General features: G+C 42.7%; 1 protein-coding gene across 3 annotated transcripts in view; it reads right to left on the reverse strand.

Moving 5' to 3' along the window:
- Nucleotides 1–14,301, reverse strand: part of LOC138300727 (polyunsaturated fatty acid 5-lipoxygenase-like) — a 1,327,404-nt gene that overhangs the window by 724,139 nt on the left and 588,964 nt on the right. The gene's annotated exons all lie outside the window — the stretch shown is intronic.

Below are 14,301 nucleotides of genomic sequence, written 5' to 3' on the forward strand. Positions count from 1 at the left end.
CAGATGGCATGCAGGTGTGGGGGTGATAGGTAGTAAATATTGACTCACAGTGTCCAGTCCTCCAGCAACTCCAGTGAGTCCCTCAGGATGGAGGATTGCTAAGACTTGCTTTTCCCATGCTGTCAGCTATGGTGGATGAGGTGGGGGTCCACCACCAGCCTCTGGATAGCGAGCTGGTGCCTTGCTGCCATGGAACGTACCTTCGCCCGTAGGTCGTTCATCCTCTTCCTGATGTCGTCCCTGGTTCTTGGATGCTGTCCCACGGCTTTCACCCTGTCCACAATTAACCGCCATAGCTCCATCTTCCTTGCAATGGTGATTTGCTGTACCTGTGCTCCAAACAGCTGTGGCTCTACCCTGACTATTTCCTCCACCATGACCTGCAACTCCTCATCAGTGAAACGGGGGTGCCTTTGTGTGGACATGGGTGTTGTGTGGTGTGTGTTGTGCAGTGGGTGTTGTATAATGTGGTGGGGTGTGGGGTGCGTGACGGATGGTTGGGTGTTAGTGGTGTGTGTAGTTATTTCTGTGATTTGTGTGGCTATCTCTTGACTATTTTCCATGTTCGTAAAATGTTGTGGGTAATGTGGGTGTGTGTTTTATTGTGCTGTGGTTGGGTGTGTGTGGTGTGTGTATCAGTGTCAGGTGTGTGTTTTTGGAATTGGCCAGTGTTGTGTTGTTTTGTATTTGGGTGGCCATTCTGACTGCGCCGGTGTGTACTGCCAATGGTTTACCACCGTTGAATATCTGCCGTGATGATTCGTGGGTCATAATGTGGAGGGTGTTGTTTTGTTGGTGTGACGGTCACCACTTACCTTCGGACTGGCAGATGTGTGTTTGAGGCAGTATTCTGTCGGTTTAGTGTGTGTGAAAGAATGTTCGCTGCCGCAACAGTATGTTGGTGGCCGCATGCACGGGCGGTAACCGGCATTTACTGCCAATGTCATAATGATCCCCTAAATGAGTGTTGGGTGAGGCAACCTAAAGGCTTTGTTGTTTCTAGCCATACTTCTTGAGGGATTATGCCTGAAAGTAGTACAGATTGAGTTTTGTCTGGATTTTGCTTCACAAATAATTATGATTTCTCTTTTTCCTAACTGTTTTTTCTAAGGGTCAGTAGGTAGCCAGTGCAGCTTGACAGTGAGATGGGTCATGTAACTTAAATTCATGGCACTACAGATTAGGCAGGCTGCTGCATGGAGGATTGGCTCGATTGCTATTAGTCAGCACTAGGAACATCTACATGAATCTAACTGTTGTCACTGTGTAAGACTGTCATGCATGGACTGGATGACAGCTCTCAAATCAACATCAGGGGATGGTTGGACTCAGTTTTTCCAGGAGACCTTTAGGACTTCAAACTATGAGGGCACAAAAACAACTCAGTAATATAACACAGCACACAGGAAGGGGTTCAGCCAAAGGATATAATCGCCACATTGTACTCTGAGGACTAAATTATGTGTTTGGATCAATTACATTATATAGAGACAACAAATATCGAGTCACACAATTATCAAAAATGTAATATTGATGCCAAAAATATTGACTCCCTATAAATAATTATAAAAAAAAAACACTTATATCATACACTGCTCCCAAAAGTATTGAATTTTACATATATAGAAAACAAAAATATCTTGAACACAAATATTAAGACTCATAAATAAACATCAACCATGGTAAAAATATTGATTACAACAATATTGACTACAAAATTAAACACAGCTAGTAACTACAATTAAAACACACCATAAAAACAATTACTTACACAAACAAACAACAATAAACATAGCCTAAAAGTAAAATAACTATTTATAATAATTAAATTCAAATATTTTAGATCACCGTAAATTTAAACATAAACACTATAAAAAGGTACATCTATAAAATATGCACTAAACATGTTTAATACAGATTTGCAAGGGATAAACAGTTAAAATGAACAATATAAATTATTTCATCAAAACAAATAAATCCAAAATATATAAACAAAATTATATATAATACAAATATACCAACACTTAAATTAGTGTTTACTAAATAAAGACATAACTGAAAAAATGTAATTATACTAAAGCAACCAATCAAATCAAACTATAATCAACATTAACCAATCAAATGGGTTAAACAATTAAACAAACAGTATTAAAGGCACATTCATTGAAAAAAACTAAAAAAAATAAAAAGATTTGAAAAGGAGGTAACTCTGCTGGTTTTCACCACAAAACAGAAAATTGCAAAATATACAACTCTACAACTGCATGTGCAAGTAAGTAACAGATATATTTAAACTGAAAAGTCTAATAATGGTAAAGTGAAATAACAATTAACTAACTAAGAAAAGCTAACACACTGTTTAACTTTTATCGTTTTACACATAATAACTAAAAGAAACGCTCCAGACAAGCAAACTGCTGCAAAATCCCACCTACAACACATCAAAAATTGCTAAATAAAGTATAGTTAAATAGTGATTTTAAACTAAATCCAACAGCAATGCAAAAAAAGCCTAACTCCCTAAACCTCACAAAGCAAAAAAAATATACCAGATGTAGTTAATATTACTTTTTTCTCTTCCAACAGAAAATAAACATCTATTTTACGTTCAAACTACTTGAAAAAAAGCACTTCAGAACCATACAAAGCTTCTCCAAAATGCACAAAAGTAAATTTGAAACATAATAAATGCATCTTTAAATATATATTAATAAATAACATGCATAATGTAACCATATTTTGTACTTATATTATTACAGTAACTACAGCAAGCACGACATCATCATCACCTCCTACGCCGACGACACCCAACTTGTACTCTCCCTCACCAAGGACCCCGCCAGCGCCAAGACCAACCTACAAGAGGGTATGAAGGACGTCGCAGATTGGATGAGGCTCAGCCGCCTAAAGCTGAACTCTGAAAAAACGGAAGTCCTCATCCTCGGCAACACCCCGTCCGCCTGGGACGACTCCTGGTGGCCCACGGCCCTCGGCACTGCACCGACCCCCGCAGACCACGCCCGCAACCTCGGCTTCATCCTGGACCCTCTTCTCACCATGACCAAGCAAGTCAACGCTGTGTCCTCCGCCTGCTTCCTCACCCTCCGCATGCTCCGCAAGATCTTCCGCTGGATCCCCGCCGACACCAGAAAAAACGTGACCCACGCCCTCGTCACGAGCCGCCTGGACTACGGCAACACCCTCTACGCCGGGACCACCGCCAAACTCCAAAACCGCCTGCAACGCATCCAAAACGCCTCGGCACGCCTCATCCTCGACGTACCCCGCAACAGCCACATCTCCGCACACCTGAGACACCTGCATTGGCTCCCAGTCAGCAAAAGGATCACCTTCCGTCTTCTCACCCACGCACACAAAGCCCTCCACAACAAGGGACCGGAATACCTCAACAGACGCCTCAGCTTCTACGTCCCCACCCGCCTCCTCCGCTCCGCTGGCCTAGCACTTGCTGCCGTCCCTCGCATCCGCCGCTCCACGGCGGGTGGGAGATCTTTCTCCTTCCTGGCGGCCAAGACCTGGAACTCCCTCCCCACCAGCCTCAGGACCACCCAGGACCACTCCGCTTTCCGGAGACTCCTAAAGACTTGGCTGTTCGAGCAGCGATAACCCCCCTTTCCCCCTAGCGCCTTGAGACCCGCACGAGTGAGTAGCGCCCTTTATAAATGTTAATGATTTGATTTGATTTGATTTGATTTGATTTGATATAATGACAGAAGGTGCCAAATTCATAACTTCACAAAAAGGAAAACAGTTATAATGTTTTTTTTCTTTTTAAACACATTTTTATTGTTTTCATCACGGATTTTACAAAATCATGTATGTTGTACATTGTGGCATGGTTTACATATTATTCATAGTCTTTGTCACAGTAGTTTACATTTGTATGTTATAGTTTTGACACCCAATCTTATGCCAAAGTTCGTTTATAAGGCTCTTCCCAGCCCGATCTATTGTTAAGTAGCATATTTAATCCCGACAATTGATAATGCGTTCTTTCAATAACTTATAACAAATAACAGTCACTCCCTCCTCCCCTTTAAACTTGACATCAGATTCTCATATAATAGTCACAGCAGTGATGTATCTCACTTCAACCATTCGCTACGCAACACGCGACCACACCATAGTTCTAGCTCGTAAGAGATCTCGCAGTGTATTTGTGACCCGGAAGTAATAATCCCATAGCCCATCCCTATTGTCTCCAATTTTCAGTTCCTACAGGTTGGGCCTTGATAATCTCAGTAGTATGTTATGAGTAATCTTTATTTCTTCAGTCAGTCTCTCTCTCATCCTCGCATAAACAGTTATAAAGTTATATGGGGTACAGGTATAGCCAAGACAATACTTCTACAGAAAATATTAACTGGAAATGCACAAAATATTATTCCAATGCCTGCTATGGGAGGGAAACTGCAAAAGAAAATGTTGTTATTAACACATAACACCACCCAAATATCACAGACATTGAAGTGAGAGAGGTTTAACAAGACATAAGAGAAGCAAGCACTAGCTCTCAACAACCCACAATCTAAGGGTCTAATTATGAGTTTGGCAGTCCATGGACTGCCAAACTCGTGGTGGCGGTAGGACTGCTGCAATCCTGTTTGTTTGACCGCTGAATTACGATCCTGGTGGTCGGGTCACCAGGAGACTTCCGCCTCTGCTAGGATTAGGGATCCCAACAGGTTGGCAGCAGTCAAACTTGCAGCCAGCCACAGCAGTGTTGAGTCCAGCACCGCTGGGCTGATCACGACTTTGCTTTCTGACAACCTTTTCCTGGAGGGCTCCCTGCCATTAAAAGGCTGGTGGAAAGACGATGGAGGGGCTACGGGAGAGGCCCTTGCACTGCCCACAACCATGCTGTGGTGAGTGCAGGGGCCTCCCTGCCAGCACCCTCAGAATGTGAACTGTCTGCTATGGCCATGGAATTGGCCTCAGCTCCTTAAGGGAGTCGAGGCCAATGCCACCACACTGTTCCACTGACTGACCGGCTGAAACGTTGTAATATGACACTGCTGCCAGTCAGCCAGATGGAAACATCGTAATACAGTGATGATGAAGCCGCCAGCTTGATGGCTGCTTCACCACTTCTGTATTGGAGTTGTGGTGGTTAAACCGCACAACTCCTAATCAGGGCCTAGATCCTGAAAATGTACTACCCAAAGTCCCTGAACATATGACATGCCAACTACAATCGATCCCCAACTTGAAACACCTAATCACATACACTAAAAAGGCTATCAGCGACAAACCACCTGCTCCTAGTAACATATCGGGACATAGACATACCAACACACCTAACAATAACACACAGAGAGGAACCCTTCCTACTATCTCACGATGATAATGAAAAATGAATACTAATGTTCCCCACTGCAAATAACTTACTCAATTTATCCCAGTGCCAAACCTGGATGATGAATGGGATCTTCAAAATGTGTTCCAAACCATTCAATCAAATATACAAAATACATGATGAACTTCAGAACACCAACATCCCTTTTATATACGCTTTACTTCTTAATTAACAAGGAAGTCCCTACATAGAATGCAAAAAACAACAAAAAAACAACTATTATCCCCAAAAAATAATCATAGACTTTGAACAGGCTGTGATTAATACTATCCTAACAGTATACCCCCACAACACCATACAAGGCTGTTACTAATACTTTAACCATAGTATATGGTGCCACCTACAAAAATCTGCAGTTTGGAATACGCCAACAGCCAATTTGCCTTTGAGGTAAAAAAACATGTTAGCTCTAGCCTACATCCCTTTCACAGAAGTCACCAACCACTTATAACATCCTAATAGAACTCCCCTGCTATCAACAAAATGAAGACAAACTAACTCCCTTAATGGACTACTTTGAGGACACATGGGTTGGCAGACTTCATTGGTCAGGACAGAATCGTCAACCCAAGTTGAACATACCATGCTGGAATGTCTATGACAGCACCTTGGCACAAGAAGCAAAAACAAACAATGCAGTGGAAGGATGGCATAATGCCTTCCAATTGACACTAGACAGAACTCAAGCTACACTATACAAATTAATCGAAGCACCACAGAAAGAGCAACGCTACCAAGAACTAAGAATAAAAATAGAACAATCTGTTTGCGAAATTGTCACCAAAATGTACTAAACAAGCTAAAAAAATGTATGAGATGCTACAAAGCAAAATCAAGATATTCGTAAATAACAAAGAACCAGAATACTTAGAAGTCATAGCCACATCTATTCTCTAAAACACATACAAACCTACCATAAACCTTGGAAGCCGTAAGAAACTCCAGTACAATGTATAAAATATACTTTTTTAAATACTCATACAAAAATATTATTATATCAGTGACTAAATAAGTAACTAAATAATATAAAACAATAAATATATTATTTACTGATATAATATTAATATTAGCAATTCAAAAAATATATATAACTAATAAACAAAGTAACAAACTCAGTATATAACATCAAAGAAATACAACACATATTAACAAAACAACATGTTAAAAAAATCAACATAACATTTATAAAATAATATCACATTTCCCACCCACAGTAAAAAAAAGTAAAACATACAATTTTGTGGTTGCCGATCTCTGACCAAATCCATGTGGTAAAAATTTGCAAATCACCAAAATATAATGAAAACAAATTCCAAAATCACTCAAAAAATTCAAAAATAGAAAGAACGCACTAGAAATCCTTTGAAGGAATGCACAGTCTGCAGCTCTCAAAAATAAAAATTCCTCCCAAAAAACTTAAAAAATAAACCACTCCAGAAAACAAGAAACATAATGAATCTATATTTAAAAAGTACAATATAACAAAAAATAAAAAAACAGAACCTCCCACTTCCCAATGAAACAGTTTGGAAACAAAAACCTGTAACAGAAAAGTAAAACACTTTCCCATACAAAACAGTACATTCCCAAATAAATACATACATAACATTTAACTATCAAAACACATTGACCAACACATATGTTAAACATAACATAACCATTCTTTAACAGTTCATAAAAAAACATGCAACAGAACTACACAATAAAAAATAGTTTAAAACACTGAATCAAATCCACAAAATACTCCTTAACAACAACAAAACTATCTTTAACCCAACTATGCTATGGGCCTCTTTACGTGTCTGGCAGTCCGAAAATTCTCCCCTGGCCCTAATATAAGGTTTCCACTGGGCTGACTGGTGGAAACCTCTGAAATCAGAGGTTTCTGGCGGTCAGCCCAGTGGAACTATGCAGTGGCATTTGTCTTGGCTCCTCATGGAGCCGAAGCTAATGTCGTCAAACAGAGGGGTCCCCCAGCGCTCTCACAGTGCACACTGTCTGCCGTAGCAGGCAGTGTGCATTCTGAGGGTGCTGGTCAGGGGGGCCCATGCACTGACAATGACATGGTCATGGGCAGTACAGGGCTCCCCGTGTCCCCCAGCACTGGGTTTCCAAGGCTGGCTGAACCTGTACTTGTAATCAGCATAGCAGCGCTGAACTCAGCACTGCGGTAGCTGAGCACGAGTCCTACCGCCGTCAGTCAATTGGGATCCATGTTCCTGGCAGGGAATGGCGGTTCCCTACCTGTCTAAGCACCAGTATCGTAATTTGTTGTTCGGACTGCCTGGAGTGTGGCGGTCCAATGGCCACCAAGAGGATGGTCGTCTCAAGACAGCCTGCCTCATAATGAGGCCTTATATCTCCCTACCCTAAAACACTTAAAAGCAATAAAAAGTGACTTACCTGTTTTGATGAACAGCAGCACCCATCGCAACTTCTTCCTTCTGAACACAACCCAAAATAACACCAATAGAGTACAAAATAAAGCTACTGGTAAAAACAATGGGCGCCTAATGAATATAAAAAAAAGACTATGGGCCTGATTATGATCTTGGTGGATTGGATACTTTATCACAAGGGTGATGGAAATTCTGTCCGCCGCATTACAAGTTCCATTATATCCTATGGAACTTGTAAAACGGCGGATGAGATATCCACCACGTTTGTGATGGAGTACCCCATCCGTCAAGATCGTAATAAGGCGGCCCTATCTCTCCATAGGAATCAGTGGAAAAAATAGTAAAAATGTAAAAAAAAAATGTTTGAAAAGAATGTAAAAAATATAAAATATTATACATGAAAAACAATGTTATAAGAAATATTTGAAACATTGTAAAGTATATAATAAATAATAGTATGACATACAAGCAATAATGTAATATATACTAATAAAAATTATGCACATACCACCAACTGGGGGAGGGCTGAACTACATTTCCGATCATGCCACTTGTCATCATCTCAGTGACAGGAGGAACATAAAGCCAAGCACCAGGGGCTGCAGTGCGGGATGCAAATACCGACGACTGGGTGGAGGCCTGAACTACATTTCTCATTATGCCACTTGCCATCCTCTCAATGCCAGGAGGCGTATATAGCCAGGCACCAGGGCCGGCAGCACTGGACACATAGACCAGTGACGAGGGGGAGGCCTGAACTACATTTCCTATCATGCCTCTTGCCATCATCGTAGCGCCAGTAAGCGTATAAAGCCAGGCACCAGGGCCTGCAAGTCTAGGAACTTCCCCTAGAGTAATCATGGGGAAACAAAAGACAATTGCCGTGCCATCCGGTACTAGCATTACCTCAGATTGCTTTTTGCACTGTGCGTGGTGCAATAAGCAAGGTTATTGAATTAGCAGACAGGAGACTCTGCTTGTCTTCACTGTCCCCATTCTCGCCCCTGAAATAGTTGTGGCACAAGAAGTGGGGGTTTGTGGACCACAATCCGTAGCCTCTTCCCGCCGATAGTCGCCTGTGACAACTCTTTTAAAAAGTCTGTCAGTTGCCACCAACCCCCTGCAGAAGGACAAGGAAGAGACTAAAACCCCCTGCTTAGAATATGGTCAAGGAAGCAGCTCCAAAACCTAAGGGAGCAAAAAAGAAAAGAGCTGAGGAGGGCACAAAAAATAAAAAGCTGGCAGATGACCCATTGACTCTGCACTGCTCACATGAGGACTAATGCTACATATACAGTAAAGCCAAGTTGTGTGTTCACCTGTATCATACACAACTAGAACTTGGAATGGTCAAATACACATTACTTCTCCACTGTGTTGGCTTAACTGTTTGTTAGATGTCATGTTCATTCCTTCAACTAAAATGCAACTTACTAGCACATCTAATGAGCTGCTCAAATCTAATACATTTTTGCAACCTCTACAAATGTCTTGTTTACAAGTTCAATACCAATGAAATATACCACAACAGGAAACCCTACCTATTAATATTTTTCCAGTTCTCTACTTATTGTCTCACAAAACATTTGGATTTAGATTCCATACTTCCACCAGTAACAGTGTTCTCTTTGCCACAACAGGTCAATCTGGCACAGCACCTGGGTAGAGATTGTCCACTGAACAGACGCTGAGCCCACCCTCGGATAAAGTTCTCAGTGATGACAACTCTCCTGGACTTGTGGACATGGATGATGGACCTGGCACGTTTTGTCAGCCTGGGCAGGTGGCAACAGTGAGTCTCACTTTTGCCTACACCAACACCTCCCACCCCAGCTGCAACAACATCTTAGCCAACAACGGGCCCCTCAACCTGTGTATCGAGCACAGTTAGTCAAATCTTGTGCAGCCCGGTCCTGGATCCTGAAGCATAAATCACCAGCCCGGACACAGAGGAATCAGGACCCTGTTGGACAGCACACCCTGGGCCAAGGGCACGGGCTCGTGGGTCCGTGGGAGAGATGCTGTGGGCCAGCAGAGTGAGGCTAGTAGGGCCACTCGCGACTAGGACACCATCAGCCAAGTTTTGGGTATCTATCAGGAGTCTCAAGGCGTGATAGACCAGGTACTTACTAAACTCCGGGAAATTAAGTAGCTGCTAGGTTACTCCTATTGTTAATTCTGGTTTGCCTAAGGCTGAGATACTAATGATGTCAAGGAATCTAGCAGGATTAGGCAGGAAACTGGAAGATCCAGAGTGGATTACTTATATTAACAGCCAGGATGTTTGTTTATTTCAGGAAACTTGGGCTGAGGAACAGTTATATATACAAGGGTTTATGTTGTATAGTATCCCTGCCCAACCTCCAGAGAAGGGTTTAGATTGCGCAAAAGGAGGTTTATTGATGTTATTAAATAGGATGTTATACTGTGACTATTTACCATTAAAGATAGATTCTGTGGATATTATGGGAGTTCAACTTACATTCCATCAGGATTTTAGGATTATTTTAATTAATGTTTATGCCAGTTCGGTACCTCGGGAATTGGAGTCTCAGACATTATGTCAGTTGTTTGAATTTTTGGATTCTTTGCACCCCTCGCTTTTGTTAGAAAAAGGAAGAGATTTGAATTGTACTTTTGAACCCTCGATGATTAATAATGGGTTAACTGATTAAGAAGATGAATTGTGGGAAATCCCACAATTAATTAATATCAGCCAATGTACTCATTCCCGTGTGGCCACTCAGTTGGCTACACTTTGTCTAAAATATGGGCTTAGGGCATACAATGGACGCACACCCTTAGATTTACATATGGCGCCTACATTCAAAAGAGGTATTTCTTCTAGTACTATTGACTACTTCGTAGTGGATGGTAGGTTGTGGCCTCTATTGAAAGATATGAAGGTGGAATCTCGCTGTGAAAGCGACCATAATCCCTTGCTTCTTACCCTATGTGGAGATGTATTTAGGAGATCCTCACACACCCAATGTACAGTGGTTCCTACTCCATTGCAGAGCAGTAATCATAGAAGAGTCTGTTGGCCGAAGGTATTGTCCAATCCCTACTTAATAACTGGGATTTGTAAAGCTTTTATCGATGTGATGGCAAATTATGAAGAATATGAAGATAGCAACATTCCCATCCTTAGCATTCATAAATCATTGTTGAAGAAACTGCAGAGTTTCTTCTATTAAAACATCTCTTCTAAATCTTTAGCTTCTAATGCGATGGTTACCAATGTATGGTTTAATGAGGATTGTGCTAAGGCAAAGTTGGCAACAAAAAAAAACGGAAATAATAAAAGGTTCCCTGGGGGAGATTCGATCGACTAGATGTACATACAAAAGGTCACAATTCACACTAAAAAGGCTTGTGAAGATTCTGTTTGGTAGGATCTGCTTGTTGCAATTAAATTAAATAAGAACACATTATTTTGAGAGTTCCTATCCACAAGACAAAGAGGGAATAAGTGCAGCATTAGGAATCATATACAACCAGAGACTTGGGTAACTAATTTTTCCCAACTTTATGCTGCTCCCCATAATCCATCTAGCAGTGGTTTATGTGACTCAGACCCCTCATTACCACTTACTTCCAGTGATACCCTTGACTTATTTGGCCAGGATACTTATACTCCAGAAGACAGCATTTTTTTTCTCTTCGGAGGAAACATTAGATGCAATTAATTCTTTAAAATCAGGCAAGGCACCTGGACCTGACAAAATACCTGGAGATTTATATAAATCAGAACCAACTATTTGGTTCTGGTATATAAATCTGCTCTCAAGTAAGATTGCCAATAGTGGTGCTATCCCGAGTACCTGGAAAGGTGCTGAAATAATTCCAATTTACAAAAAAAGGAAATGCTAACTTGCCTGTTAATTACCGACCCATTAGTCTCATTGATAATCTCCAGAACGTTTTGGCAAAACAGCTTTTGGAGAGACTCACAAATTGGGCACAAGATCACCAGTTTTTTTCTCTGTTGCAGGCGTTGTTCCGTTCCAAAACCAGCACAATAGACCAGGTATTTAGATTGGTGCTTCTATTTTGGAAGTACGTAGTTCTTGCCAAGCAACCTTTATATGTTGTTTTCGTGGACTTGCGATCAGCCTTTGATCTGGTTCTGAGAGACAAGCTATGGGAAGTACTACTTAGGCTAAAAGTTCCATTTAACATAGTTGATCTTCTATGGCGATTACATGAGAATACTTATGCACAGATTATTAAAGTGCAGATTCCCTTTGGAAGATGATATAAATTTGGAGTTTAGGGTCTCTGAACTCACAATTAAAAAATAAATCTTTTAGTAAAGTTTGTTTTTAGATTGTGTGTTTGAAAATGGCACTTTTAGAAAGTAGGCATTTTCTTACTTGAACCATTCTGTGACTGCTTCTTTGTGGATTCCCTGTCTGGGCCAGTTTGACATTTGGGCTGTTTGCACCTCACCTTTAGACAGCGACACAAAGGGAGGTGGGGTGTTGTCTGCATATCCCATTGAGCCATCTGGCTGAGGGGAAGGGGGAGTGGTCACTTACACCTAAAAGGGCTGTGCCACCCCTCACACAATGCAGTCTCCTACCCCCTGTTGTGTGTCTGGGGGCCCGCATGGGTAAGGTAGGATCTTGAAAACAACAGAGACTTCTCTTTTAACTAGGTCTACTTCAAATGCAGAAAGGAGTATAAAAAGAGGACCCAAAACCTCCCAGAAAATCAGATCACTTCAGGAACCAAGAAGAACCTCTGCCAAGGAACAGAGCTGAAGAGAAGTGCTGCCCCTGCCTGTGACAGTGCTTTGTTGGGCTATCCTGCAGTTGCTGCTTCTGCCTGTGAAAGGGGATAAAGACTGGACTTTGTTGTGCATTTCTGCCTTTAACTGAGCTTGCCTCCTGTTGTTGAAGTCTCAGGGCCATCAAAGACTACCCCTGCCAGCACCTGGACTCTCTGCTGAGACTCCTACCCTGCCAAGTGGCGCCCTATCCAGTTCCTGGGCCCTTGAAAGGTGAAGTTGGCAGACAATGACTGAAAATCCACGCACAGACCACTGTGTGGGAAAATTTTCGACGCACCTTCCGTGACGTGGCTGATAAACGACACGCTGCTGGCTTCGCTGCTGAAATCAACGCTCCACCTGCATCGCAACTGAAAGATCGACGAAATGCTGCTGGAGAAATGATCCGCAACACCTGCTAACATAGGCGGATAACGATGAAAACCTCTAGCAGTGCGGTTCCTGATACCGTGCAACCATATTTTCCACACATTGGCCCTCATTCCAACCCTGGCAGTAAATGCCGCCGACCGCCGTGCTGATGGCTGCCAACATACCGTGACCGCGGCGGTATACAGTTACGGGTGTTATGACCCACAAAGAGAAATCCACCACTATACAGACACCCACACAAGTCTGCCAGCCCAAAGGTCAGTGATAAACTGGCGGTACCAAAACCCACACCGTTCCGCCAACAGAAATACGCACACAGCATCAGGACCCACGAATCACCACAGCGGCCATTCAACCGCAGTTAACCATTGGCGATACACACCGCCGCGCTCAAAATACACACACACTAACAAAACAGCACCACATTGGACAATTCAAAATACACACACCTGATACACATACACACACCACACCCACACACCCAATCCAATATAAAACACACACCCACAATACCCACAATCCCTTACAACAACAAAAAATAGCTAACTGAGAGAGAGACAAGCCAGGAGCATCCACTGATTCAGAGCCACATAACACCATCACCCATACACCATCCACGCACGGCACACACCCCAACACATCACCCCCCACACCCTCACACATACCACTCACACTACACCCATGGCACCACAAAGACACCCCAGGTTCTCTGAGGAGGAGCTAAGGGTCATGGTGGAGGAAAGCATCCGGGTAGAGCCACAGCTATTCGGATCAAAGGTGCAGCAGACGTCCATTTCAAGGAAGATGGAGCTATGGCGGAGAGTCGTGGACAGGGTCAATGCCGTGGGACAGCACCCCAGAACAAGGGATGGCATCAGGAAGAGGTGGAATCTACTATGGGGGAAGGTGCGTTCCGTGGTAGCAAGACACCAGGTAGCCGTACAGAGGACTGGCGGTGGACCTCCACCTCCTCCCCCACAACTAACAACATGTGAGGAGCAAGTCTTGGTGATCATGCATCCTGAGGGCCTCACAGGAGTAGCAGGAGGACTGGACTCTGGTAAGTCAACTCTTTACTACTTTCACCCCCCCCATCTGCATGCCCTCACAAACTCCGACCCCTACCCTCACCCCCATCACTCCACCACCTCACATATACCCCACTATCACAACCCACCCATCCCAATATCAAGCCCTGCATGCAACACCAATGCATGGGCACCCATCACACACCTGGATGGACACCCATCACCACAGCATACACACTAGTGACAATCACTTAGCCAAACCAATAACATCTCACACAACTAAAAGGTGCCTTGCTAATAACAACCATAGAGGTAAACGTATCCATGCAC

Source organism: Pleurodeles waltl, chromosome 6, assembly GCF_031143425.1.
Source record: "Pleurodeles waltl isolate 20211129_DDA chromosome 6, aPleWal1.hap1.20221129, whole genome shotgun sequence".
Classification (NCBI taxonomy): Eukaryota; Metazoa; Chordata; class Amphibia; order Caudata; family Salamandridae; genus Pleurodeles; species Pleurodeles waltl.